Source organism: Lepidochelys olivacea (genome assembly GCF_965140295.1).
Source record: "Lepidochelys olivacea isolate rLepOli2 genome assembly, chromosome: 2".
Taxonomy (NCBI): domain Eukaryota; kingdom Metazoa; phylum Chordata; order Testudines; family Cheloniidae; genus Lepidochelys; species Lepidochelys olivacea.
Window position 1 is genome coordinate 120220653 of NC_140412.1, and position 6000 is coordinate 120226652.

The window sequence follows — 6000 nt, forward strand, 5'->3', positions numbered from 1 at the left end:
TTGAAAACGTGACCCGTGCAGCTGCTGTCGGCCGCAGTCAGCAGAAATCCTGATGCCATAGCTCAAAAATATGAAGTGCCCCATGCATCTCACTGGTATGGGGTGGGGGGTGTTTAAATCCAAGACCCACTGCTCTGGAGAACCCTGTCAATTCTATCCATCATTGGATTTTGTATGTGGTGAGAAGCATGCGGTGGTCCAACTCACCCCCCTTGCTCCTGGAAGACATGTTCGCTGCTCCGAGGGGGCTCATGTTGCCACTCCTGAGATGAGAGGTTGGAAGGAGAAAAGACCTCACAACCACTCCAAGCAGGGGCCAGGCCACTGAAGGCACCATCACGTAGTGTGCCTAGGGTCCTGTATTGCCTAAATTTAGTCATCCTCTCAGGATGCTCCTGTAGATAAGAGCAAATATACAGCACTCTATCCATAGATCTCAACGCATTTTACAAGGGGATAGTAAGCATAATTATACCCGCTTTACAGGCAGGGAAAGTCAGGCCTGGAGAGTTTACAGACTTGCTTTGAAGAGTCGCTACGCCACCACAATTGTATTCTAAGTCAATTGTAGGTGCTCTGCACCTTTGAGAATCAGCTTTTTTTATTCAGGAGCCTTCATATGGATTTAAGAGCCTAACAAGGTACCCAGGTTTGAAAATGTTACCTCTTGTCTTTTATAGAAAGATTGTTCTGTACACTACTCTAGGCTAGGAACACACAAAGTTACTATGTACACAGGAAATATTGAAAGGCAAAGATGTGTTTTGTTTTTATCCAAAAGAGAATTGTGAAAGTGTGATTGTGGCAATAATCAAGTAGCCATCACTACGCACTCGCTTCAATACAGGAGAAGTAGGATTTGATAGGCTGGGGGAAACCCGACAGGTGCGGAGGAGCGTGTGGATTGGACAGAGACATCCCTTAGGGGAGGATCTACTAATGGAGATTCTCTATGTCTTAGTAAGGAGGAGAGTATGGAAGATGATAAAATACAGGTAGGATCTGATGAGAAACAGTCAAATGAAAAAAAGTCTCATTCAATTACATCAAGTAAAGGGAGACAGTTAAAAAGTGACAAGTTTTTAAAGTGCTTATATACCAATGCTAGAAGTCTAAATAATAAGATGGGTGAACTAGAGCGTCTCATATTAAATGAGGATATTGATATAATAGGCATCACAGAAACTTGGTGGAACAAGGATAATCAATGGGACACGGTAATACCAGGGTACAAAATATATCAGAAGGACAGAAGAGGCCATGCTGGTGGGGGAGTGGCACTATATGTGAAAGAAAGCATAGAATCAAATTCAGTAAAAATCTTAAATGAACCAAACTACCATAAAATCTCTATGGATAGTAATTCCATGCTTGAATAATAAGAATATACCAGTAGGGATATATTACCGACCACCTGACCAGGATAGTGATAGTGACTGCGAAATGCTCAGAGAGATTAGAGAGGCTATTAAAATAAAAAACTCAAAAATAATGGGGGATTTCAACAATCCCCATATTGACTGGGTACATGTCACCTCGGGACAGGATGCAGAGATAAAGTTTCTTGAAACCTTAAATGACTGCCTCTTGGAGTAGCTAGTCCTGGAACACAGAACAGGAGCGGCAATTCTTGATTTAGTCCTAAGTGGAGCACAGGATCTGGTACAAGAGGTAAATATAGCTGGACTGCTTGGTAATAGTGACCATAATATAATTTAATTTAACATCCCTGTGACGGGGAAAACACCACAGAGGTCCAACCTGCAGCATTTAATTTCAGAAAGGGAAACTACACAAAAATGAGGAAGTTAGTTAAACAGAAGTTAAAAGGTACAGTACCAAAAGTGAAATCCCTGCAAGCTGCATGGAAACTTTTTAAAGACACCATAATAGAGGCTCAATTTCAATGTATACCCCAAATTAAAAAAACATGGTAAGAGAACCAAAAAAGAACCACTGTGGGTAAACAACAAAGTAAGAGAAGCAGTGAGAGGCAAAAAGGCATCCTTTAAAAAGTGGAAGCTAAATCCTAGTGAGGAAAATAGAAAGGAGCATAAACTCTGTCAAATGAAGTGTAAAAATATAATTAGGAATGCCAAAAAAGAATCTGAAGAACAGCTAGCCAAAGACTCAAAAAGTAATAGCAAAAAAAATGTTTAAATACATCAGAAGCAGGAAGCCTGCTAAACAACCAGTGGGGCCACCAGACGATTGAGATGCTAAAGGAGCACTCAAGGATGATACGGCCATTGCAGAGAAACTAAATGAATTCTGTGCATTGGTCTTCACGGTTGAGAGGATGTGAGGGAGATTCCCAAACCTGAGCCATTCTTTTTAGGTGACAAATCTGATGAATTGTCTCAGATTGAGGTGTCATTAGAGGAGGTTTTGGAACAAATTGGTAAACTAAACAGTAATAGGTCACTAGGACCAGATGGTATTCACACAAGAGTTCTGAAGGAACTCAAATGTGAAATTGCAGGACTACTAACCATAGTCTGTAACCTATAATTTAAATCAGTTTCTGTACCAAATAACTGGAGGATAGCTAATGTGACGCCAATTTTTTAAAAGGTCTCCAGAGGTGACCCCAGCAATTACAGGTCAGTAAGCCTGACTTCAGTACCGGGCAAACTGATTGAAATGATAGGAAAGAACAGAATTTTCAGATGCATAGATGAACATAATTTGTTGGGGAAGAGTCAACATGGTTTTTGTAAAGGGAAATTATGCCTCACCAATCTACTAGAATTCTTTAAGGGGGTCAACAAGCATGTGGACAAGGGGGATCCAGTGGATATAGCGTATTTAGATTTTCAGAAAGCCTTTGACAAGGTCCCTCACCAAAGGCTCTTAAGCAAAGTAAGCAGTCATGGGATAAGAGGGAAGGTCCTCTCATGGATTGGTAACTGGTTAAAAGATAGAAAACAAAGGGCAGGGATAAATGGTCAGTTTTCAAAATGGAGAGAGGTAAATAGTGGTGTCCCCCAGGGGTCCGTACTGGGCCCAGTCCTATTCAACATATTCATAAATGATCTGAAAGAAGTGAGGTGGCAAAATTTGCAGATGATACTCAACTACTCAAGATAGTTAAGGCAGACTGAAAGAGCTACAAAAGGATCTCTCAAAACTGGGTGACTGGGCAACAAAATGGCAGATGAAATTCAATGTTGATAAATGCAAAGTAATGTACATTGGAAAACATAATCCCAACTATACATATAAAATAATGGGATCTAAATTAACAAGAAAGAGTCATTGTGGATAGTTCTCTGAAAACATCCACTCAATGTACAGCAGCAGTCAAAAAAGCAAACAGAATGGTGGGAATCATTAAGAAAGGGATAGATAATAAGACAGAAAATATCTATTGCCTCGATATAAATCTATGGTACGCCCCCATCTACTGCGTGCAGATGTGGTCGCCACGTCTCAAAAAAGATATATTGGAATTGGAAAAGGGCAACAAAAATGATTAAGGGCATGGAACTGCTGCCATATGAGGAGAGATTAATAAGACTGGGACTTTTCAGCTTGGAAAAAATTGACTAAGGAGGGATGTGATAGAGGTCTATAAAATCATGACTGGTGTGGAAAAAGTGGTAAAAGTAAATAAGGAAGTGTTATTTACTCCTTCTCGTAACACAAGAACAAGGGGTCACCAAATGAAATTAATAGGCAGCAGGTTTAAAACAAACAAAAGGAAGTATTTTTTCACACAACGCACAGTCAACCTGTGGAACTCCTTGCCAGAGGATGTTGTGAAGGCCAAGACTATAACAGGGGTCAAAAAAGAACTAGATAAATGCATGGAGGCTAGGTCAATCAATGGCTTTTAGCCAGAATGGGCAGGGATGATGTCCTTAGCCTCTGTTTGCCAGAAGCTGGAAATGGGCGACAAGAGATGAATCACTTGATGTTTACCCGTTCTGTTCATTCTCTCTGGGGCACTGGATCTGGCCACTGTCGGAAAACAGGATACTGGGCTAGATGGACCTTTGGTCTGACCTAGTGTGGCCTTTCTTATGTTCTTATGAACCCAAAGGAAACATTTGATGTTTTGAAACATTTGAAGCAAATAGGTAGCTTGAGTTTTAGGTCTCTACTAGTCAAATATACAGGAAGATAAATACAGAAAATATTACACAGAAGCGGAATTGCATCTAAATAGGTGCAATCAGGAAAAGAACACAATAGAGAGAATTCTGACAACAGCTGCAGTTGTGATGGCTAGAATCCACCAGGTGGCACAGTAAATTGGCAAGATGATATGCCAAAGCTAGAGGTAAACTGGGATACAGCTGGCTATAATAAATTATACTCCATTTTCCCCAGGATCTGCAGAGCCAAAGTCCTGATTCTTGAGTGTTTTCCAACATGCTATCCCATACCAGAAATCTCTGGGAAGATAATGTTGATACTGTCCTTACTCAAGTCTGTAGACAGCAAGTTTACTCAGAGGGAGGTTACTGGTATTTGCTGATGTGTCTGAAGAAAGTGCAATCCTGAAGGAAAGGTGGTTCCTTGGGGATGACCACTCTGTCCTCCTCTTTCAACCACCAGGATACAGCAAGGCTGTTTGCTTCCTAGTCTTTCATAAGACAGAACTTTGTCTGTTGTGATCCTCACTGACAACAGCTGATGTAATGAACCCGGACATGTCTGCTCTGCTTTCAGGGGCAGCGAGTTATATGGGCCTGTGGTACCCACGTTCCAGGAATATTCAGGGCCCAGGGGCCCGGCTCCACCAATGTTCAGGACCAGGTCTCTCCCCCTGCCCCACCTGCCACCCCTGCATGCCTCTCCCAGAGTGTATCTCAGCCCTGCCTGCTGCCCCTGGGCCTCTCTCTGCGCTGCTCCCAGAAGCGGCTGGAATGGCCCTACGGCCCCGGGGGGCAGGCAGGAGGTCTCCGCTGACTCCACAGCTCCCGTTGGCAGGGAACTGTGGCCAATGGGAGCTGCTGGGGCAGTGCCTGCAGGCAGCAGCATGCAAAGACACCCCCCCCCCTGCCCCCCAGCCCTCTCGCCTAGGAGCCGCTGCCAGATGGATATGCGGGTTGCCTTCGGGAGCTGCCCAGGGTAAGCACTGCATCCCTCACCCTCTCCTGCACCCCAACCCCCTGCCCCGTCCCAAAGCCCACACCCCACACCCAAACTCCCACCCAGAATCTGCACCCCAACTCCCAGCCCCACATCCAAACTCCCACCCAGAGCCCACCTCCCAACCTGCACCCCAACCCCCTGCTCCAGCCCAAACCCCCTCCTGCACCCAAACTCCTTCCCGGAGCCTGCCCCCAAACCTCCTCCTGCACCCAAACACCCTCCCAGAGCCTTAGGCAAGTGTGGCGGGGGGGGGGGGGACTTGGACCCATTCTGGGCACCACCAAAAATTATACAAACCTGCCGCCCCTGTCTGCTTGGGGCTTCAGTGTTCCCATTGTATGGAAGGCTGTGGACTTTTAAAATCTGAAAGTAGTACGTAGTATGCTAGTATAAACAGACTGATAACTTCTCCAGAGTTAGCTGGCAACCAAGGTTCCATTATAATGCTCATTTTCACCCTCCAACCCCCCTATGTGTCTCTGGCAATCCACAGCTCCATGTGGATTTCAAATTTTAAGGGTTAACTTTCAGGTTGAGGCAGAATTTTTTTCACCGTTACATTTAAGGAAAATTTATAAAAGACTGAATGTTTCCAACCCTTAGAAACCTGATCCTCAGCCCTGCTACGTTATTATTCTGCTACAGAATGGCTGAGTGTACCCGGGCATGGGAATCCTCAGCTTCTGTAAAGCTGACATAGCTGACTCTGTCTCACAATCCCCCACCTCAGCAATTGGGAGGAGGAGCAAAGGCAAGGCCAAGCATGATGTGTGTTCCCTTGGATGTCTCCACCAGCATAATGTCCCATAGGGGCCCATTACAACCTGACTCTGAACCAGTCCATGGCTTCTACAGGGATAAGAAGAGTGGAAAGGTGGCAAAAAGCCACCTTTGCCC